Here is a 25,026-nt window from a genome sequence, read left to right as displayed (position 1 = left end):
GCATTTAACACTTAGACTTTAACTACAGAACAGATGAAAATAAACTGGCAAAGGCTGGGCCCAAACTGTAAAAAGGCCTTAGGAAACCTGTACATACAATTATTTATAGCACTGCCACTTTCCCCATCTAAGCAACTAAACCCCCACCACTTTCAGCCGAAGCTATGGTCTCATTTAGCTCCGTAGACTGGGGCCAGATCCAGGAGATACATATTGCTTAGTCCAGTCTAGTCATGAATTACAGGTTCCAGCCTCCTTGTTAGTAAATGGGCATAGGAAAGGTGGTGTTGCCTAATTTTACCAGTGAGAGTGTTTCATAGGAAGGCTGCTCTGAGTGGGAGAAGGGTTAGGTTTTTATTTTTCCCTGACCCTGAACACAGTCATGCTAGGGTGCCATGACCAGCTTGCTCCATGAGGGAAGATAATCTATATTCTGAGAAGAAAGAATAATATTACTGTTGAAATATAACATTAATCCTTCATGAATCAGCCTACCATCCTTGACTGCAAGATAATTCATCTAATTGCTTTGCACAGCCATCCCCAAAGTATGGTCCCCACCTCAGCGGCACCCACACCACCTGGGAATTTGTCAGAAATGCAAACCTCCATTTCCATCCCAGACCTACTGAACCAGAAACTCTAGGCAAGTATTCTTGAGGGCCCCTTAACATTTGAGCACCACTGCTTTAAATTATTTTAAGTTGGGTTTTCTGTTACTTGCGGCCAAAACTTCCTATTTGGTATAACACATGCTAGAAAGGAAAAATAAATACTGATTATGAGAAAAGGGAGATAGAGAAAAATCATAAAAAGCAAAGGTAAGAAAAACCTGAGACTTGGTGAATTTTCTTGTATGTCAATTATGTCTCACACAGAAGACCAAGACTGAGTATATGCCTCATAGTCTTTACTGCACACCTTAAGGACCTCTGTGTCTTACAGCAGATTCATAAGCTACAAATACTTCAGGGTCTCAGCATCATCCTTGTCGCTGGATTCCTTGTATTAGTTAGGAATCATTACATTTACTCTGACCTCCAGTATTAGAGAGTCAAGGAACCAAGTACTTACAGACCTGCTTCTATCTCTCTTAGAAATCACTAAAAAACAATGAACATAACTGAGGACATAGAATTTTAAATAGTTCACCTTTCTGAAATTACTGGAGACTCTAATCTGAAACCTCAATATTTGCTGAAGAACTGCCAAATGCATCAAAGAACAGACAAGTGTGGGAAAACATCAATTGAGAAAGTCTGTGAACCCCAGGCAAAGCCAGCAGAGCATAGTTTCTTAAGTAAGGTCTGTACCCAAGGAGCAAAAGCAATGATCTTTTTTGCTTATAATCTTTTCTGTTTAAAACAAAGAAAATGGAACATCCAAGCTGGTAGAAAAATGCCTGATAGAACAATGGTTTATCAGGAATTTCACAAAGAAACATGCAGACATGTTTGGCATGACTGGAGAGATTGGAAACAGATTAGAGGAGGGAAAATTGGGATTTGGGGGTTCCCCATAGCTATTGATCTTTATTGGTTCTAGAGAAGTCATGATTAAAAAAAACTTCTCATATGGAAGTGTGGCAACTTGGGTTTCCTTGTGTGCTGAGATGAACACCACTTACTACCTTACAGGGCTACCATGATCCCTTTCTTACAGAAACTTCCTGCAGAAAGCCAGGCCAGGAATAACACCTCTCTTTAAAACAATCAAACTAAACTAGTACAGACTCGCCCCCAAAATACTAGAAAGTAATAAATGAGGGCTAAAAACAATGACCAAAAAACCCCAAAACTACAAAGCCAAAAATTTTTTAAATTAATAAAATAGATGAAGAGTTCAAAGAAAATATATAGGGCTTAAGGAAAGTATATAGTGGGTACAAAGAAATAGAAGCAAAGAGAGCTTAAGCAAGAAGTTGAGGGAAAAAATGAAAAAAAAAAAAACAGCAGCAGTTTAAGTTTCACAGATCACAACATAAAGGAAAACTGTGCTATAAAGACAAAACAAGCAAATGGAGGTCCATATTGAAGAAAAATGTATAATCTATATAGAAACAATGAGTTTCAAAAGCTGTAGAAAAATTGGAATGAAAAATACTCAAATATGTAATTCAAGAATACTTACTAGAAATATAAAATTAACCTACAGAGCAAAAGGTAAACACTGTCCAGGAAAAAATGGATACAGAATGATTCACAGTGAAACATAAGACAGTAGAGTTGTTGGTCTTCTAAAACAAACAAAACAAAACAAACAAAACCTCTGCTGGGCCTCCTCACATCAGAATGGGTCACCAATTGAGTGAAGATTCAGGCTTGCCTTAGAAAGACCTCTGTTCAAGACTTTCTCAGTGATCATGGAAATTGGCAAACACAGTGCTTCAAGGAAACAAATATAATACAAAAACTTTAAATCAGTAAACTGTGGATTCAAACAAAGGAACAAGACAGGCATTTTTATATATGCAGGAATTCCAATTTCCAACGAGCCCTTCTTAAGAAAACCAATGGAACCATGAACAAATTAGTAGAAAAACTATGGGAAAACAATCAATTAGAACATTGAATTCGTTCAGCTGCAAAAATAAGACCAAACATCTGAATAATTATGGCTATAAAATCAAAAGAAAATGCCACAAACCACAAAAATATATTAACAAAAAATTGGAGGCAAAAGGAAGAAAAAAGATGGAGAGCAATGTAAGCGATTTATTTCCTCATCTTTAAGAGCCAGAGATTATAAATTATTTTTAAAAACTGATAAAAATATAATAGAAATGCAATTGTATTTAAACATATAAAGATACAGAGTAGAGAAAATAAGAAAAAGATTATATTCATCTGTAATTTCAAAGTGGAAATAAAGAGAAGAGATTGGGAAATTATAGCAATTTTGTTATTGCACAAAATGAGGATTCAATAGTTTCTTCCTAACAGCACAGAATAGTAAGTACATTGTATAAAATTATGGTATAAATGTAATCACTAAAAGAACTGACAATAAAGGTGCAAATTACAATTTGTCAGATGGAACCTACACACAAGAAAAAGCCACAGGGAAATATACCATATAATAACACACACAAAAAATCAAAAAGCCGTAAAAAGTGAAAGCATAATACACAGGACTATGAAAGAACTAAGCCCAAATAAATCTGTTACTTCAATAAATATAGATAGGCTAGACAATACTGTTAAAAAAAAAAGGAGTCAGACTGAACAAAGCTTAGAAAACACAAATCCAAAACTATATGAGTCTCTAAAAGATTGAAAATAAGATGGTAGGGAAAGTTACACAACACAAATGCGAAAAAGCAATAAAGCAGGTGTTGCCCGTCCTCTTCCACCTTCTGCAGCACCAAGACAGTGAGGTTCTCTAGGACGCCTGCTGGGCCCTGTCCTACCTGACCGATGGCTGAAATGAGTGCATCGGCCAAGTGGTCAACATGGGGGTCCTGCCCTGGCTGGTCAAGCTCATGAGCAGTTCAGAACTCAATGTCTTGACCCCCTCGCTCCACACTGTGGGGAACATCGTCACAGGCATAGATCACCAGACCCAAGTGGCCAGTGATGCAGGCATGCTGAGAGTGCTGCCTCAACTCCCGGTGTACCCCAAGCCCCCAATCCAGAAGGAGGCAGCCTGGGAGCTGAGCAATGTGGCTGCAGGGCCCTGCCAGCACATTCAGCAGCTGATTGCTTGCGGCTTCCTGCCTCCCTTGGTAGCTCTGCTAAAAAATGGAGAATTCCAAGTCCTGAAGAGGCTGTCTGGGCAGTGGCTAACTTCACAACTGGGGAGCACCATGGACCAGTTGATCCAGCTTGTCCACTCTGGAGTTTTGGAGCCACAGGTGAACCTGCTCCCTATCCGAGACACCAAAATTGTTATCATCCTCCTCGACATCATCTCCTTTATCCTCCAGGCTGCAAAGAAACTTTCAGAGAAGGAAAACCTGTGTCTTTATGAAAGAAGAACTTGGTGGCATTGATTGGATTGAGGCTTTGCAACTTCATGAGAACCGTCAGGTAGGCCTGAGTGCTTTGAGCATCACTGAGAAGCACTTTTGTGAGGAATAAGAAAATGGCATATTACCACCAGCCCTGGACCAAGATCATGAATTCTTAAAGTGCTTGACAAAAAAATCCCAAAGCCCCACAACATCCAAACCAGGAACCAAATCCTAGAGGGTAACTTCAGAAGCTCCTCTATTTTGGTATACCACAGATGTAAAGCTTTTTAAACTGAATGTAAATAAAATTTTCTACACTTTTCCCTAAAAAAAAAAACAACAACAGACAAAAAGAAGGCAGGTTAGCAATTTTCATAATAGACAAGGTTATATTCTGGGAAAAAAGAAAAAGAGCCAATACAATCAGAGAACTGAAAATTATTAGAATTGTATAAGAACTAAGGAGGAAACAAAAAATCTTAAATTATCTCTCTGTGCAAATGATAGGACAGTATATCTAGAAAACCAAAGAGAATTAATGATAAAATTAGCTCACACACAAAAAAGAATTCATTAAGATGACAAAACCAAAATTAATATGTAAACATATATACTAATAAATGTATTATGTATGAGTACATAAAATCAAACACATACACATAGTTATAAAATACCCAACTGAAGAAAAAAACACATTTATAATAACAACACAAAAATTTAGGGATAAACAATTTAAAAATGTGGGAAAAGAGGAAACTTCTAAAAACACAAAAGTAGACTTAAGCAAATGGAAGCCTTTCCATGTCATTGGAAAGGATAACACCTCAAATTTATTTTTCCAAAATAATGTAGATTTAAAATGACCTAGAAATATATCAGTAGTTATTTTTTGGAACCAGATAAGTTTTCTAAAGTTCATTTGGGAAAAATTGCAAGAAAAACTAGTAAAAATAAAACCTAACGAAGAAGAACCCTACTCCTACTGCACTCTCACTAGGTTAGCTAAAATTTTAAAACTACACCAAAGGTTAAACAACATTGTAAGACTGGAGGTACTGGAAGAAGGGACGGGTCTCACTGGAGGAACCCGACTCAAGCCAAGTAAGGAAGAGAACGGTGAATGTCACACAAATAATTCAACGGAAGGTCCCTAGCCACAGGTCCTGCCTAGAACACTAGTCACAGTACTCTCTTCCCAGCAACCCAGCATGACCAATCATCAGTGATTACAACACCCACACTGGCCAATTAGTACTGTTCACAGTACCCTCAGGGCTCTCCCAGCTCCCTTGATAAGCCTGTCGCCCCTCCTGCTAGGCGCAACTTCCTTGGCCCATGTGCGGACCAGTGAACCTCGCCCGGGATTAAGCTAATAAATTTTTTTTTGACTCCTTTGTTGCTGCTCGTCTGGTCTGGTTTCATTTACCTTACATTTGGTGCTGAAACCTGGGAGGATGATGTAGGGCCCCAGTGAGCTCCACCCTCCTCTCCCAACCCAGAACCTCTCTCCAGAACAGGACCTGATCCCAGGGCCTCAGACAACTTGGTGAGTCCCTTGTCTTCCCTGCTCCCTCCTCCTACCCTCCGTGGGGTGCCCAGTCCAAAAAATCACAGCCACGTCCAGATGCCCCTCCAGCCTGTGCCTATTTGGCTCCAGAATAGTGGAGACATCCCTATCTCCAGATCACCAAACCTGTTTTTCCCATCCCTAACTGGAGTAGCTCCAGGACACTAGACCTACTCGTTTAGGGACCCAGGGACAAAGGAGATACTCATGGGAAGCCAGCACTCAAAACCTGAGGCACAGACCCCACTGAGGTGTCTTACTTCTCATCTCACTACTCTGGGCTTATCTGAGGATATCTGTATACAGAAGCTGATCTTCCTTTGTTCCCAGGCCTGGCCCCAATATCCTCTGGATAACCAGTCTTGCTGGCCTCCCAAGGGAATTTTTTATTGTAGTCTGCTCATTGATGTCAGCAACTATTGTCACCGGACTGGGAAATGGTCCGAGGTTCCCTATGTCCAGGCCTTTTGGGCATTGTGCTCCCACCCAGACCTCTGTGTCAGGTGTTCCTCGGCCCAGGTCCTCCTGGCCAAGTCCCCTGGTAGGGGCAACCAACCTCTCACTGCACCAGAATCTTCCTTTACAGATCCCCCAGAGGACCTCGGCCGCCCCCCTCCAGCCCCTTCCCCTCCTTTTCCTTCTCGCCCGTCTCCTTCTCCTCAACCATCTGCCCTTTCCCAACCCCCTCCTTATTCACTCTGTGGTACCCAGGCCTCTTCCATTCAGGTCTCTGCTGTGCCTACCCCTGTGTTATATCCCATCTCACCTCTCCCCTATCAGGCTCCCCACCCAAACTGCCATCTTTAATTCCTCCTTTGTCTTCCACTTCAGTCCCGCCAAGTTCAGTCAATTCCCTTCCCACACCTGCCTCTGCTCCCACCACAGGGACACAACCACCCGCCTCGGGTCCTTCTGACATCACATCTAACTCCTCTATTTCTGGCCTTACTCCCGCCACCCACAAGTTATACCCCCATCTTCTGTCACCACTGCCGTCTTGTCCTTCTCCTACATCACTTCCTACCCCCATCCCACCACCATCTTATATCCCCATGCCACCTCCTAACTGGGCCAGCCCTCCGGTCACTAGATCCCATGCCCAATTGTTGTCACCCCTTTGGGAAGTGGCTTGCACTGAGAGATTAGTTCTAGTACATGTCCCCTTCTCCCTGGGGGACCTCTCTCAGATAGAAAAACACATGGGCTCATACTCTGCAAATCCGACTGCCTATACCAAGAAGTTTCAGTATCTCACTCAAGCATATAAACTCACATAGAATGACCTCCACATGATTCTAACCTCCACTCTCACCCCCAAGGAGCGCAATAGTGTCATCTCAGCAGCTAGAGACTATGCCAACCAGGTACATAACTCTGACCAATCTCTACCGGTCAGGGCCATAGCAGTGCCTGCCAAAGACCCAGAATGGAATTATCAAGATAATGCCACAGGTTGGGCTAGGAGGGATCAGATGGTCCACTGTCTTATTGCAGGTATGGATAAGGCAGCTCAAAAAATTGTTAACTATGACAAACTGAGGGAGGTCACTCCAGAGCCTAATGAAAACCCAGACTCTTTCCTTAATCACTTAACAGAGGCTCTTACCCTCCACACTCATTTGGATCCTTCCTCACCACCGGGGTCCACGGTCCTAGCTACCCACTTTATCACCAATTTTGCCCTGGACATCTGGCATAAACTAAAAAAGTTGGAAGAGGACCCCCAGACTCCACTCCGAGACATGGTAAATATGGCCTTTAATGTTTATAATGCCTGAGAGGAAGAAGCCAAGGCCATTCAGGCCCAGAGGCTAAAACAGAAGGTAGCCCTTCAAATCCAAGCCCTGTTTGCTGCTCTGCAGCCGGCACAACAGGGGCCTCAGGGCCCCCACCTTAGGAAATAATCTGAGACCTGCATGCCTCTGGGAGCAGGATGGCCACTGGGCAAAACATTGCCCCAACCCCCGGCCACCAATTCAGCCCTGCGCTGTCTGCAGACAGAAGGGTCACTGGAAGTCAGAGTGCCCCCTTGGGCCGAAACATCCTCCAGCGACAGAGTTTCACAGGGGGCCGTATCCCCCAATTGGCCCCTCCTCAGAACTCCTGGGTCTCCTGGACGACTGAAGCCACCTGGACTCGGGTACCCTGATCACCTTTGCCAAGCCCAGGGCTACACTATGGGTAGTGGATAAGTCCATCTCCCTTTTGGTGGACACAGGGGCTACCTATTCTGTTCTCTCCTTCCAGGGGCCTTTACATCATTCCCAGGTCTCTGTTGTGGGTGTCTCTGGGATACCCTCTAAACCTCTGGAAACAGGCCTGATGTCCTGGCTCTTTGAAGGCCAATCCTTCACTCACTCATTTTTAGTCATTCCATCATGTCCAGCCCCCTTGTTGGGAAGGGACCTCTTATATAAGCTTGGGGCATCTACCTGTCTCTCCTCACACTAAGCCCCTCCAACTCCAGTCCTCGCCCTCGCCCAGGCTGTCTCCTCCCCTGAGCCCTCATCTGACTTCCCCCATTTCCCCTGAGAAGGTAGACCAAGTGGTCTAGGACACTTTCACTCCAGTAGTGCACAGCCACCACACCCCAGTCCTCATTCATCTAAAAGACCCCTCCTACTTCCCTTCTTGGCCTCAGTTTCCTATTTCACACACTCACCGCAAGGATCTTTAGCACATTGTCAATCGGCTTCTTGCCCAGCGTCTCCTGGTTCCCACCAATTCCCCTTGCAATACTCCTATACTCCCAGTCAGAAAACCATCTGGTGCTTATTGACTGGTACAAGGTCTATGATAATCAACTCAGTCATAGTGCCACTACATCCAGTGGTCCCTAACCCATATACTCTTTTATCTCAGATACCCCCCACTACCACTCATTTCACAGTCCTAGACCTTAAAGACACCTTCTTCACCATTCCCCTACATCCCGATTCCCAGCCGCTTTTTGCCTTTACTTGGGAGGATCTGGACACCCACCAAATCCAACAGTTAACCTGGATGGTTCTGCCCCAGGGATTCTGTGATAGCCCCTACCTTTTTGGCCAAGCATTGGCCAGAGACCTATCCCTTTATGACTCTGGGTGCAGCACCCTCCTCCAGTATGTAGAAGACCTCCTCCTGTGCAGCCCCTCGAAAAAAAATCTCTCTCCAGGATATGGCCTCCTTCCTTAACTTTCTGGCACAATGGGGATTTAGGGTCTCCCCCTCCAAAGCTCAACTCTCCACCACACAAGCCACCTACCTAGGGGTGGCCCTAACCCCCACTTCCAAGGACCTCACAGTGGACCACACCACCTCCATCAGGGAACTCCAGCCCCCCACCTCAGGTGCTGAGATCTTGTCATTCCTTAGACTGGTTGGCTTCCTCAGACATTGGGTCCCCAACTTTGCTATACTTGCTAAACCACTATATGCTGCAGCCAAAGAGACCCCCACTGGGCCCCTCACTTCCCCCTCAATGGTAGCCCACGCTTTTGAGGGTTTGCGGACCGCCCTCCTCATTTCTGCCCCTCATGCTTTCCAATCCTCACAAGCCTTTCATCCTGTTCACTAAATAAAAAGCTGGAGTGGCAACTAGAGTTCTAGTCCAACCAGTGGGGCCCTCATACCTACCAGTTGCCTTTCCATCCAGACAGACTCCACTGCCCAGGAATGGCAACTTTGCCTCAAAACTCTGGTGGCAGCAGCATGCCTATCCAAGGAGGCCTTAAAACTCGCCCCTTGTCTCCTCAGATATTTCAACAGCAACTGGCAGAAATCTCCTGAGTTAGGGTTAATCAGATGCTGTTACACCAGTACTTGCCCCTTCCCTCCGAACCACCCCTAGCCACATACCAGCTGTAAGTTCCCCACACCACCCCTCCTCAGCAGGAAGGAGCTAGAATGAGCCGGCAACCTGGTGACAAAAAGGCTGGAATGTAAGACCAGAGGTACCGGAGGAAGGGCCACCCTCTAAACCTCTGGAAACCGAGGAACCCGACTCGAGCCAAGTAAGGAAGAGAACGGCAAATGTAACTCAAATGATTCAACGGAAGGTCCCTAGCCACAGGTCCTGCCTAGAACACAGGTCGCGGTACTCTCTCCGCAGCAACCCAGCAAGACCAGTCCTCGGTGATTACAACACCCACACTGGCCAAGTAGCTCTGTTCACAATACCCTCATGGCTCTCCCAGCTCCCTTGATAAGACTGTCGTACCTTCTGGTGGGCAAGACTTCCCTGGCCCGTGCGCGGACCAGTGAACCTCACCCAGGATTGCACTAATAAATTTTGTTTTACTCCTTTGTTGCCACTTGCCTGGTCTGGTTTCATTTACCTTACAAACATGAGATAAAGGAATGGCAGTTCCTTATACATCTAAACATTCACCTACCCCAACTCCCCAGTTTTACTGCTATTTACTGCTATATAGAAATGAAAACACATACCTCCCATGTAGTTATTAAACCATGTTCATAATGGCTTAATGCATAATAGTCAAAACCTGGAAACAATCCAAGTGTCCATCAGTAAAAGATAAATAAAGTGAGGTGTATTTATACAATGGAATACTACTCAGCAATTAAAAGAAATTATTGACTGATGCACACAACATGGATGACTATTAAAACATACAGCTGAGCGAAAAACACTTTACGCAAAAGTTTGCTTAGTATGTGATTCTATTTATAGAAGTCCTAGAACAAGCAGTATGAATTCATGGTGGGAAAAAATTCAAAATAGTCATTGCCTTTGGAGTGGGAGTATGAGTAGATATTTACTAAGAAAAGAATGAGAGAACTTTACTGGAATTCAAAGTGTATGAATTTGTGAGAACTTGTTAGTTGTACATTTAATATTTGTACATTTCATTGTATGAAAATTTATATTAAAAAAGAAGTTTAACTCTATTTGATGTTATGAAGGCTAAAGTATTTGGGAGGATGATAGTGATGTTTCAATTTATCTTAGAATGCATCAAAGAATAAGATACACTGATGGATAGATAAAGGGATGGATAGATGTGTAAATACATAGTAAGCCAAATTTAGAAGAAAATTATGTTAGAATATGGGTGGTGTATAAGGGTGTTCACTGTAAAATTAGCTCAACTTTTCTGAACATTTTAAATTTTTTCATGATAAAAGGAAAAAATTTGGGGGTGGGGGAAATAAAAGAACAGTGAAGTACAGTAACTTTACTAGAAATGTAAACATATTATAATGCCTCTAAAATTTAAACAGTAAGGTGCTATTGTTGCAAGAACACATATACCAGTGGAATAGAATAGGATGTCTAGAAATTGACTCAAGTATGGATGAAAGTTTGGTATTTCAAAAAGGTGACCTCTCAAATCACTGAGATATGATAGACATTTTAATTAATGGTGTTGACACAACTAGTATCATTTGCATAATAGATAAAATTGGACCCATACTATGATACATATAATAAATTCCAAATTGATATGATATGTGTGTTAACTAGTCAGGCTTCTCCAGAGAAATAGAACCAACAGGCTGTATATGTGCACATAGAGATTTATTTTCAGAAATTGACTCATGCACTGTGGAGTATTGGTAAGTCCAAAATTTGATGGGGAAGCTGGCAGGTTGGAGATTCAAGGAAGAGTTACAGTTTGAACCCAAAGGCACTCTGTTAGCAGAATTCCTTCTTATTTAGGAGAGGTCAGTCTTTGTTCTATCAATCCCTTCCACTGATTGGATAAAGCCCACCACATTATGGAAGTCTTTACTCGAACATACTGATTGAAATATTAATCTCATTCCAAAAACACCTTCACAGTAACATCCAGAATAATGTTTAACCAAATATCTGGGCATCATGGCTCAGCCAATTTGACATATATAATTAACCACCACAATATGTAAATATACCCCCCCCAAATTGAAATCACATAGGAACTTGAAGAAAACAGATTGAATTCCTTTATATATAAATCTAGATGTAAAGAAGAAAAATGTTAATAATTTTCACTATTTAAAACATTTTGTATGGAAATAAACATTATAAGCAAATTTGAAAACAAGTGACTAACAATGAATGAATATTTTCAATACGTATAGCAAATAAAGCGATAATCTTTCTGATACATAAGAAATTCCTAAAACTTGAGGAAAAAGGCCAAAACCAAAAAAAAAATGAGTGAGTGGAATAACAACTAATTCATGAAAAAGGTACAAAATTGCCCTTACATGTATAGAATGTGTTCAAGCATAATGAAAGAAATTCTGATGAAAGCAAAACTATAAAGACAGTTTCTCATCTGTCAGATTGAAAACAATTTTCAAAAGCTTGTGAATACACTATTTCTGTAAACTTTAATATTCTCTTTATACTATTGATGAGTATGTAAAATGAGGCACTATAAAGGGTAACTTGACATATCTAGCAACACCATAAATACACTTACCTTTTAACTTAGTATTTTTCCTTGAAGAGATAGGTCCAAAAATAATGTGTGTGTGTGGGAGCCTTCTATACAAGACTTTTCAGAGAAGCATTATTTGTAATAAAGAACACTGGAAACAACCAAATGCCCAATTATTGGAGAATGATTGAGTAACTATGGTAATTCACAACCCAGAGTTCTCTACAGATGCCTTTTTAAAATGATCCTTAAGAAAAGATGTTGTTATTTCCTACATGTAAGTTTAGATTTAATTATAAACACCTTTATTTTTTCAGAAGGAAGCACAGAAAGGATAAACTGATATAAAATAAAATGGTTACCTACAGGGGTAGATATAGATGGGCTAGAGAATGACTCATAATATTTTTAGTACACACGTGTGTTAGTATCCAGTAAGGAAACAGAAACCACGTGGATCATATTGACAATATAATTTAGGAGCTAGCCCAGATTAATTTTGGAAGAATGAAAAGGTAGCCATGGAACACAAAGGAACAGAGACTGTAACAACCTGAAGCAACTCTGTATCCAAGGGTTGGGAGAACAAGGAAGAAGACTGGAGCAGGGAATTTGCAGAGTTGGAACACATTTCTCTGAAGCCGGGGGCCCTCTCCAGATGATGCCACAACCTCGGGAGCTCTGAGGAGGGGTTACCGTGAAGGAGGGACTGAGACCACTGGAAATACGGTTCTCAGAGCCAGTCTGAAAGTACTAGGGGAAGCTGTAAGCTGCGAGCTAGAAACAACTGTCACTAGAAGATCTCCCACTGTTTGGGTAAAGAGTTGCTGCTGGTAAAACTCAGAAAGGAACAACAAATAGTCCTCCTCCTTTTCTCCAGTCCTCATGCCCTATGGGAGAATCTAACAGAATAATAGGTGGCAAGGGTGAATTACAGTTTAGAGAGTGCCAACCTCATAGAGAAGAATATGGATTGAGGTGTTGGGAGATGAGAGAAAACAGCTTATTAACTAGCATGGCCCACTGCTACATGTATGTGAAATTCTATGTAAAAAAATAACAATTTTACACCTTCATAGTTTTTTTAAATTTACTAAAATTTTATGTAGCTGTCCTCATTCAAATATGAATACTCTCTCCTTCTCCCCCAAAAGTATAAGCACAAAATCCTTTTTGTATAGACATATATTTCTGGACAATGTTAATTATTCCTCAAAAGTGATTACAGTTAAACTTGAATATCATGTAACCTGAAGAAAATGAAATTGGAAATGAACCACCACCAAGAAATCTTACATGAAATAATAAGAGGAGAAAATAAGAAAATAAGGAAAAAATAAATTTTGAGCAATGAAAGCATTTTATACATTCAAAAATAAATTAATAAGGATATAATAAAACGAGGAAAATTAACTACACACAGTAACTAGTAAAACTACATCAAATGGACAATATAAATACATGGGAATAACAGAACTAATTTAAATACCTTTGACCATAGAATTTTGGCTGTATACCCTGGATATATTCTTACTACAAAGATAACAAAAATAACTTGATCTTTACTCGGGGTGTGATATGGAAAATTTTGTTTAAGTTTATTATGATGTTGATCATGAAGGAGGAAGAAGAAGAAAAGAGGAGATAGACATAAATAGATGATAGATAGATATAGATGATTGATGATGGAGAGATAATAGATGTAGGAAGATGATAGTTGATGATAGGTGATAGACAGATAGATAGATAGATAGATAGATAGATAGATAGATAGATAGATAGATAGATGGATGACAGACAGACAGATACACAGCAAGATAGGGCAAATGAGTAAATAAATTGGTATTATTTGGGAACCAGATTTCTCACTAAGAGAAGAAAGTATGAAAAAAAGATGGGAAGAAGCTGGATGTCTCTTTAAGAACACATGATTTTTGTTTTTTGCACCAGACTTCAGTTTGTAAAAGCCATTCTGTTTATAAATACCGTTTGGAGAAATAACTGATCACAAATGTAAGTAAAGAAATGGAATAGCTTTTGTGCCCAAAAACGATTAAAGGATTTAAGAAGTTTCCACTGACTAAATTTGAGGAAATATAAGCATATAAAAATAAAATATGTTAATAAATTATAACATACCAAATTTTTAAATACATGAATCCCTCCTCCACCACAAACACACTCACACACAAAAGGAAAGAAAAAGTAAAAAGGAAGGTTCATCTTTATAGAAGAATTCAGCGAATAGATACAGAAGGAAAAATACAAAACCACAATTTTGCAAATGTCAACATAAAATCAGATGGAGACAAGGATGTTCAATGGATGCTAAAAGCATTAAGAGAAGGTTGTTGCAAACATAAAATCCAAAGTCTTCAAGATTTGGTGAAACAGAATTCCATACAGATCATGTATTAATTATAAAGGGTAAAAGATACCGTCATAGTGAAGAAGTGTGACAGACACTACCTTAACTAAGTCACCGATTTAACATTGCCTAGAAAGAGGCAACGTTACCTTATGTGCCTTCTGCTGCAGTGCACTGAGGACACAGAATCACATACTTAGTATTATTTCAAAAAAATATTGAATATGAACTTATTCATGAGGAAACAATCAGGCAAACCCAGACTGTGAGACAGTCTACAAAACAATTTTTCTGGACTATTTAAAAATGTCAATATCATATGATTAAAAAAAGAAGAAAGTGGGGAAGCTGTTGTAGATTAAAGACTACAGAGACAAATAAATTCAATATGTGGTCCTTGAGGGATTCTCAGTGGAGAAAAGAGCTAGCTATAAATGACATTATAAGAACAAGGGGAAAATTAGAATATGGATTGTATATCAAATGATTCTATAGTATCAATGTTTCCATCCCTTGAGAATGACAATATTATGGCTATGTAGTAGAATGTCCTTATTCTTGGAAAATAAATGCTGATGTATTTCAGGGTGGTGGACTATAATACCCAAAACATATTGAAAATTTTGCAATTTTCACATGTGCGTATATACATACACATATACACACATGCATACACATAGAAACATATGTGTATATATGCACACACACACATACATATAAAGATAAATGTGGCAAATGGATGAATTTAAGTGATGGTCATATGACTGTTGATTATATTTTTCTCTCATCCTGTTACAGGCAACCCTAAAACCACAGTGGCCCTTCACAACTGCCCTAAACTGGGGTAAGTTGAACAGACCTTTATGACCCTCTACCTACATTATAAGTCATCTGATGGCAGCTGCCCTGGTAAAACCTGGGCCTGGGTGGGGCCAATCTCCAATTGAGGCAATCCCAGAGGGGGATTCCTGAAAACCTGTCTAGGACGACCTGCTGGTCCAACAAGTGATCCTTATAAAGGCTTCTGGGCATCATATCACAGTGTCCACCCACTATGGATACTTCAAAATACATAAATAAAAACTTCAGAAGTTTTTGCTGGAGGGGATATTATTTCCCCAGCCAAAGAAAAACAAATGGGAAGGTGGGTCCTCTGCACCAATGTGACTTCTGATAATGTACCACATTCTCTCTGAGTATTGCTGTTGTTGCTAAGGATTTATTTTTTAAGCTCTCCATTTAAACCAACTCATGTTTAGTGACTCTTTTCACCCTGAAATTCTGTGCCTTGTTTAACTGAAAGAAATATAGTAATATATAATCTTAACTGAAAGATAGTATAGCAATTTTCCTCTGAGAAGGTCAGGGTTAACCTTCAACGCCCTTATTCATATAAGGAAACATCTTTAACTTGTATCAGCATATTTTCATTAAGTTCACATTGCCCTTCAAGGTGCAAAAGGGCTTTCATCTCTAAGAAGGCAACAACTAATTAGAAAAAAGTTGCACAGATTAAGCTGCAAGAAAGGCACAGCCATTACAGGCAAGGATTCAAAATTATCTAGAAAACACTCAGAAGGGCAAAACAGAAACCAGAAACTGGCCTCTTTCATATGAGACATTTCAAAGTGCAATGGCCTTTTCGTTACAATTCTAACAATCGTAAAGGGCTGTGTATGTACATGTGTGCCCACCTGCTACATATACACACATACTCTAATTTAAGGGGCGTTCTTCCTGGTGGCTCAGCCACATGGGGTCTATAAATTTCAGTTTGTATAGGAGAGTCACAGTTGCAAATGACCTATCCTTCTGCTTCCATAGCATAAACCATTTTTCATCATGGAAATTCCAAGTTTGGCAGTCAGAATACAACCATCACACAGTAACTGTGACCTGAAAGTTAATTAACTTTTCATTGGCTGTTTAGAGGTTGGAGATTACAGATGATACACAGGAAATGCAAAACTATGGGAAGTGCCCAGGTTCCAGTGTCAGACTCTAGGTCCAGTTTTTACTTTTATTTGGAAAAACAGCATAATGACTGGCACATAATAGGCATGCAATGCATATTCATATAAATTTTAATGTGTCCCCAAGAGAGAAAACCCTGTCATTTTTTGGTACATACAAAAAATAATGTTACTGATTAAAATGTTCCAAATGCTCTGAGCCATTTTTAATGGGTAGAATCTAATTAAAAGAGTTTTGTTTAACTACTGATGTTTTGTTCTTCATAAGCTCCACCAAATTAATATTTTCCTGCTTTTTGGGATAATATTGCCCAGTATTATTTAACAAAATAAAATTTGTAAAAAATAAACAAACACATTAAATGTCTACTTCATACCTTGGTCCAGTGAATTTGTGTACCATTTTCTGGTCATGTGACCCATTTAGAAAATATCTTCAATTTTTTTTCTTTGTTTCTCCTGAAACCCCATAGAGAATGGGTGGATCGTTTCTGATTATTTTTCAGCCTGACATCAAATGTACATAAGCTCATAATCAATAGTTGTCAAATTGAATCAATTTTCCAAGTTTACCTAAAGTAGTTATTTATATAAATTGAATAAATGTGCCACATAGGAATAGGAAGGGGAAACAGTCAATAGACTGGAAAATTCCTGGACATATAGATCTTAAAATAAGTTGCAAAAGCAATTGAAAGGTTAATGTTTGTGAAATAGCTATAGCTTTAATTATAAATTCAAAAACAACTGAGGTTGACAAAACAGCTCTAGGACAATTTGAGTTATCACTATTTACTTTCTACATTTATTTGGTATTGTCTGGACAGGACAGAAAAGATGAGTTGTTTGGACCTGAGTACGAAAAGTCTGTTTCCTATCAATTAAATCTGCTCCTTCCCCCCTACCTACCCCCCTGCCACCGTTTAAAATGTTTCCCAACATGGTACTTGTTCTGCTGCATATGATTTTATTTTAAATTAGTTTTTTTTGTAGTTTCTGTTTTTTTTCTCCTTCTTGAGATATTCATTTGGAGTTTCTGTATCAGGAAACAGAGGTGTTATCTCTAAATGAGATGTATATGCAAGAAAATCAGCCAATGTTGAATTTCAATGAACTTGGTGGTTCCAATGTCATGAAACTCTGTCAAATGTTAACGAAAATTATAGATAGAATTGTTAATAAAGCTTTCAAATCACAGCCTTTTCTGTCAGCATTTGCTGATAACCTAACACCCATAATCTATCAAGGTACTGAAATGCAAGTGAGCCCCCAAGGAAAAATCATGATGTTCTTCAGCCAGTAGAACGATAATATCAATTTCTGGTTTTAAACATTTCTGAATCTTCTAATTGTGTTTTTTGAATCTATTGCATGGCAAATATGAAAAATAATGGGCAATGAAAACATTTATTTCTCTTAAGGTCATTGTTTACTTAATAGTTCTCTTTTCACATTAAGAAAAACTAATATGAAAAATTTTCTAGGGTTTTCTTTACCCAAATTCTCCAAGCAGAAGCACAATAAATGTTATTTAATAGCTTAGCTACAGCACTAAATCCATATTTTAAAAAGTCCTTTGCATTTTGTGTGTCAACACCATTACATTTCCCTAAAGACAAACATGTAATCTAGGTAATGTACAAAAGTGTTGCTTGCCTTAAGTTAGTCTAGTATTTTAAAACGGTGCAAATATCTGTGAAAATAAACATTCGAGGGGCAATGGATGCCTTGGAATTCTTACCAGGGTTTTCTGGGTTCAGAGAGCCATCACTTTTCATTAACTAAAATCAACCTCACACGTGCTTCCTTCTTGCTTCAGCTAATGCTTCCTGTATTCTTGAGTACTGGAGAGGTGGAACCGTGAACAGAGATTTGGAAGCAATAACGATTCTAAGAACCCAAGAACTATTGTTAATCCTACCATATTGGCCCAATAAAAATGATTCCATGGCTGCTGATCTCAGTCTAAGTCATTACTTACACCGTTTTGAGGCAAGATCCGTAAGACAGAAGAGCTGCTTTCAACAAGCAGATGACAGACTTGAAAAGTCAAGTTATAATGGTCTGCTCCATAAAGAACTGCAAGCAGAAGGGCTGCACCATCACATTCGTACATTGTAGGGGAAGGGGCTTTATAGCAGCCTTTTCAGGCACATTCACAAAACAGACATGCTGTAAATTCTGACAGATCAGGATTTCCTGTAAATTCTGTTCATGGTTGTTTTGAGTATTGACTGTACCTAGCTCGCTGGCTGATAAGAGTAAATAGATGCTCCGAAAGTGAATAGGCCAAGGCTTAGGAATCACGGATTCCAGTTGTTTGGGTCTCTTTCTTCCTCTGATAGTCTTGCCAATTTCCTGAAACCAACTGTACAACCACAGTAAATATCCTTAGGTAGATATGCCGGTGTCTATGTGTGTGCATATGTGCTTATGTGTGTGTGTGTGTGACTATTATGAAAGGGATGTAGCAGTGATGAATATCCCAGCCAAAAATATGAATTAGCATCTCCTGATAGTGCTTTAAGATACAGCTGTTAAAGTTATGCAACTTGAAATCAGAAGCACAGAACAATGTAATGTTTAGAAGGTCAAATTTTCCCAGATTTGAGTGTATTATTGGAATATTCAAAATTTCAAAATTCCATTATGGATTTAGGTTTTAATCCCTGTACTAATAGGAAGACCTGGGAAATTATTGAAACCAAAATAATAATTAGATTTTAAAAGACCTTAAGCTGAAAGTCAAATCATAGACTGGACTATAAATCAAGGAGAATACAAATATTTAAGCAAAACCTAAAAATACCTTTGTAATGCAATTTATTTAGTAATCACAATACAAATATAATTTGATGCTTATTTAGAACATTAAATCAACTTCACAGTTAGGGTATTATTTAATTACATTTCTTATATCCACAATAAGAGGGACAGAATTGTCTTCCTCTACTCATACTTAAGTGTCAATGCTTCTTAACTTTTATTTGTAGATGTTTTTTGCTCTCTTCATTTTACATTAATCTGGGTAATTGAATTTAATTTCACTTGCCCATATTCCTAAATAATTTCAAATGGATCTCATCCAAGATTTCTTGTCTGTGATTTAGGCTTATCTGTATCGCTTTAAACTTACCATGTTGAATCTGGCCTCATCATCTCCTGCCTAACCCCTAAATCCCACTCTTCTTCCTATATTTCGTATCTCACTATCTACTTAGTTACTGCAAATAGTGCAAAGTCAACTCCAACCACTTTCCGTTCCTTAATCTCTGTTCACACTTTAATCATCAATTCTACCTCTGGAAGTTCTCTACTTTATCCACTTCTGATTCAGGCCATCATTGTCCCTGGGCAGGTCAACTGCCACACCCTGTTAACCAGTCTTTCTGCATCTGATCTTAATTCTGCCCCTGACCCCTCCTCCATTCTCCCTTTTCCCTGCAGCCAGAATGATCCTTACAAAGGGCAAATCTAATCACTGTAGCCCATCAGACAGAATCTTTCAATGGATCCCCAGTGCCCTAAGATTTATTAACTTGACCCACAGACAATTATTTCTTCATCTTTCCCATTCCTTTATATTAGTGACTAAACTTAAGTGATAATGAACTGCTGAAAGAAGTCCATTATTCTCTGTTGTAGACTGAATCATGTTCTCCTCAAATCCATATGTTGAAGTCCTGGTGGGACTGTACATAAGACCTTCAGTAAGATAGCTGAGGTGAAATGAGGTTATCAGGGTAGTGCCCGAAACCAGTAGGACTGATGTCCTTATAAGAAGAGGAGGAGACACAAGAAGCTCACATGCACAGAGGAGGAAAGGGTGTGTGATCCCATCAAGCAGGTGACCATCTGCAAGTCAAGGAGAGAGGCCTCATAGAAACCACCCTAATGATGTCATGATTGTGGACTTGCAGCCTCCAGAGAGGTGAACAAATAAATTCATGTTGCTTAAGCCACTTAGTCTGTGGTATTCTTTTATGGCCACCCTCCTTCCCTTCTGAGCCTAGAAATACCCCGCTTCTACTTTCCTGCATCACCTCCATGCTCCCTTCAGCAAACAGGTGAATTTTTGCTGGTGTTTCATGCCTCAGTGAAACTATTAATACATCTAACAATCTTGACACACCCTCCTCCAGGCAACACAGGATTAGCTGCTCCTCCTAGAAGACAGACATGGTAGCCCCTCATTATTATATTTAAATGGCCTAGATTTAAAATCCCACCTAAGTACAAATTATTTGTGATCAGGGAATGTACTCAAGTCAAATTTGTTGAACAAATGAATGAACAGTATCTAGTTCATAGATGTTCAATAACTGATAAATAAAAGTAAGACAAGTTATGTCAGGTTTCACCAAAATGGAAGAGAAAATTCATTGACTGTAATTAAAGAGCTAGGAGTCATCACAAAAGTTCAATGGATGAACAAGTAGTGGGAAAATCAAGCACTTCAGTTTGATGTCCAGACATATGGGTAGCACAGCATACATAAACAATAACAAGAAACATAGCAAAGCACAGATCAGACAGCGTATTTGGGATAGACATAGACATAAGTAATTGTTCTACATCAAATAGCCATGTGCATTTATGTAACAGTACAAACTGCATCTCCTTGGTTTCTTTTTCCTCCACATAAACCTTTAGGAAAATAGTTATGAAATAGACCTTTTAAGATTTCATAAGATATTTCATGTTTGGTCCTTCTAATGGTTCTATTAAGTCTCTTCAAAGGGGCACTTTTCTACCAGAGAAAACTTGAAAGAACAGAACATTTATTCCAAAAGCAATTTCCTTCCCCAGTTATTTTCTGTATTCTCTTGCAGAGTTTTTTGACACTTCTACTTGAAGAAGAGCTTATTTGGTCCCAGACCAGTTTCTCCTGCCACTTGAACCTGTAGTCAAGCCTCAGACATTTGTGTGTGATCCCCAGTCTGCTACCATGGCAATGACTCCAATCACACAAGTGCATATTTCATTGCAAGTTGAGGTCAGATACTTAAAAAGAAAAAAATTAAAGCAAACTCATGCAAAATGTATTTTAAAATACATTTTGTTTCTTTCTTTTAATCCACTCAAAGAAATTGAACTGGTTCCCATGTGGGATTTTTCATATTTACAAGAAAGTGTTAAAAACAGAGATAATAGTGCTGGTGCTGATTCCTTATCATTATATAATATTGTAACGTTTGCAACAGGCTGGTTTACAAACAACCCTGAGAAGAGAGAAGGATAATTTTAATATCCCCATTTCACAGATAAGATTTGCTTAATTTTTTAATTATAGAAGTTGATTTGCTTAATTTTTTAATTATAGAAGGCATGACAGATGAGCATGAAAGATAAAGCATCTTTAGAGGCCTTTTCAGTGTCTCTGCTATCTGGTTTTCAACACAGTATTTCCTGCTTTGCAGTCTTCAGGGATGTCCATCAGGGATGAGAGCACATGTACTACAAGTGGGTTTTTAATTTCCTCCAGTTTTGCATCTTTACTCCACTCCCTCATCCTCCTCCCACTGGAGATTTCAGAAATTTTGTAGGAAAGGAAAATGAGCTCCTCATTGGAAAATGGTCATGGATTCATGGGGTCAGCAGGCCATTTGCATGCAATCATATTCCACATGCATCCAAGGAATACGATAGTCCTCCCTTATCCATGGTTTCATTTTCTGCTGTTTTCAGTGACCTAAGTTCAGCCACAGCCCAGAAGCAGATGATCCTCCTTCTAGCAAGTCCTCAGGAGGTCAGCAGTACCCTACCGTATGTCATGATGTCTAAGTCATTCACTTCACTTCTCATTACACAGGCATTTTATCATCTCCCATCAATAGAAGAAAGATGAGTACAGCACAGTAAGATATTTTGGGAGAGAGAGTAACCACATCCACATACCTTTTATAACAGTATATTTTTTAAATTGTTCTATTTTATTATTCAGTATTGTTAATCTCTTACTGTGCCTAATTTATAAATTAAACTTTATCATTGATAGGTATGTTAGGGAAAAACATAGCTATATAGGGTTTGATGCTATCCACGGTTTCAGGCATTCACCAGGTGTCTTGGAAAATACTCCCGGTGAATAGAGGGAACTGCTCTACTTTTATGTATATTATTCTACTAGTAGCCTGACAGAAATGCGATTTTTTAAAATTGTGTGTGTATTTCCCACACAAGGAGATATACAACACAATTTGTTTCTATTTTAGCTGAACTCCGTATCTGTCCTTTTTTTAGCCCCTCCTTCTTCTCTAATCTCCCACTCAAACCATGGCCATAATGTCAGAACTTCTCTCACATTAGGAGTCTATGTGGCAATCAGGCAGAGTTTTCCATCCCCGGAGTCAAAAGCAATCACTGTAGCCCCTTCCTGCTACCTCTCTAGGTACTTACGTCACTCTGAAGTTTGTAAATTGTTTCCCTTTCTAACCAACTACTTCTGCCACAGTAGTTTGGATCTCATTGGCTAAGGAATAAATTTCATTTTGTTTTCTAAACACGCATTTCACATATCACTCAGCAGATTCTACCTGCTCTGTAGTTGCAGATGCTTGGGAGGAAATGGAGGCATTTTCCATACTTTTGGTTCCATGGGAATGCTGTCTTTATGAAAGGACACCACAGGTGATTTTCAGTGCAGGATTCCAGATCTTCTACCACAGCTCCCCAACGTCCACCTCAGCCTTTGAACCTCCTTCCTCAATCCCCCGTTCCTAGGTCATCCTCCCCTCCCGCAGGCCCGTGCTACAGCCCGTTCAGGCAGGACTGCCTGTGTTTGCTCGCTGAATGGCGTTTTAAGGTTGCAGTCCCCAGGTGCTCAAGCTAAAATTTCCTGGGGCAGAGAACATTCATAGATCATCAAATGTTTTCATAGTCAATGGGAAAAATTCCTTCCTCTACTCCTAACGGACTTCCTTCAGTAATGTGCTTCATGGCACCCCTGGATGTGTGCGGAGACTGACATTGCCAGAATATTTCTTTTTTACAGCTTTTGTTGCTTTGATGGCTTTGATTTTATGGCAACTTTAATCATGTGTGTCCTATTCCTTTACCTCTGGCATTTTGCAAATATTCCATTTCTCTATCGCTGCTACCATAACTGCCTTCAACAAACTATGATTCATCAAACAATTTCCCCCATGTCCTTCTACTACACCCACAAGGGGAAACCCCCAAAAGGAACTGCCTCAAGCAAACAGGGCTATGTTAAATGGTCATGACTGAGAAAAATCTATTAATTAGTAAGGGGAGGAGAAAGGGAAGAGGAAGGGAAAAAAATTACTTGTCTAAGTTAATGCAGCCCCAAGACACCACGAGCAGTAACTTATGCGCTGACACTTTAAACAGGCTTTATGAGTCTGTTTACTCTATTCACGACTATTCATGAAAAAAAGGTGCTATCAAGCATAACAACACAATGTACATGTGTTATCTTAAAGATACAGCAAGTTAATAAATCACACCTGAGTTTTAACAACATTGTATTTCCCTTTCTTGTATATTCATAGAATAATGGAAGTGGAAATGAAAAAAAACATCCTGGAGATGGAAAAGACCGAATAGGTTATCCATTCAATCTTGCTCTGACAGAGGATCGGTCTAGAGTAATACATCTTAGGTTTTGTCATCTGGAAATGAGTGCATTCTCTGTGTCATAGCTTTCAACCACTTTTCTTAGCCGTTTAGTTCTGAATAACGAGTTCTTAGACTTCAGGGTTTTTTCCCTGTAAAACCAGAACTGAAATTTGGCTTTGCTCATTTTCTCACCCCCTTTCTCATTCGAATTCCCAGACCCTGTATAAACATTTCCTCTGCTATGTTTATTTACACTCTTCTAATATTCCTTGGATTATTCCCTGGTTCCTATTACTCATCCAGATAAATCTGGGGGCTGGTTCTTCTTCTTTCCTGAGAGTCTGCCCCTAGGAAATATACATCATCTCCCCATGCCAACTGTTTTGTGAGTACTGTTTTCCCAGGAGGGTGAGATTAGGACAATGTCCAGAAGATCTTTGCAAAAAAAAGTGCTGCCCCTCAGACACCCTGCTTCTAGCACTCGCTAAACTGGGGAGAGATTTACTTACAGGCCCCTGCAGCTATCTCTCTTCACCCCAGCAGCCATTTCTGCCTTTTGCACATTTATATGTCTGATTTATTTGTCCCATTTTACACTTAAATCTTACTTAGCAGTAAGCCCTGTTTCTATCCCAAGACAGTGTGGTCCATTTTTATTACTCTTCTTTTCTTACAAATATTGGCATTGTTTTCAAATTTCATCAAAGTGTTATTTACTCCCTCTAATAGATCATTAGAGATTTCTTTCATTGTCAGTGAAGTTAATGCTATAGTTTACTATCTCTCCAAATTGATCACTTTGTGCCATTTTAAAGCATTGTGATGGTTTGATTGCAAAAACTAAGCCAGTTCTCAAGTTGCTGGCTTTGAGGCTACCCCCAAAAAAGAAGAAAAAAGAAAATATCATGCTATGAAATATTTTGCTGGTCATTATCATTACCAAAAATAAGTAAATATCTAAAACATATTTTAGAGTCTGCATCATTGATGCAAAAAGATACAGATTGCAACTGCCAATTGTTTATTCATTTTTTAACTCCAGATCTGGCATAAAATAGATGTTCAGTAAATTCAGAATTAAACCTGTATTTTTAGATAGCACATTAATTGTTCAAAGTCAAATAATTTTAAGTGTGCTAATTTTGCTGCCTAAAATATTTAGCTTTAACCTTAAAAACATGAAATACAGGGTTAGAAAATGCCTGTGAGGA

At 39.3% G+C, this 25,026-nt stretch overlaps 1 pseudogene; it reads left to right on the top strand.

Annotated features, from left to right (window-relative positions):
* The window catches only part of LOC108393036 (importin subunit alpha-8-like), a 32,893-nt pseudogene extending 28,706 nt beyond the window's left edge, over positions 1-4,187 (top strand).
* Positions 4,188-25,026: the final 20,839 nt, after the last annotated feature.

Source organism: Manis javanica, chromosome 4 (genome assembly GCF_040802235.1).
Source record: "Manis javanica isolate MJ-LG chromosome 4, MJ_LKY, whole genome shotgun sequence".
In the NCBI taxonomy this organism is placed as follows: domain Eukaryota; kingdom Metazoa; phylum Chordata; class Mammalia; order Pholidota; family Manidae; genus Manis; species Manis javanica.
The sequence above is the reverse complement of the archived record's forward strand: the minus strand, read 5'-3'. Positions and strand labels throughout refer to the sequence as shown.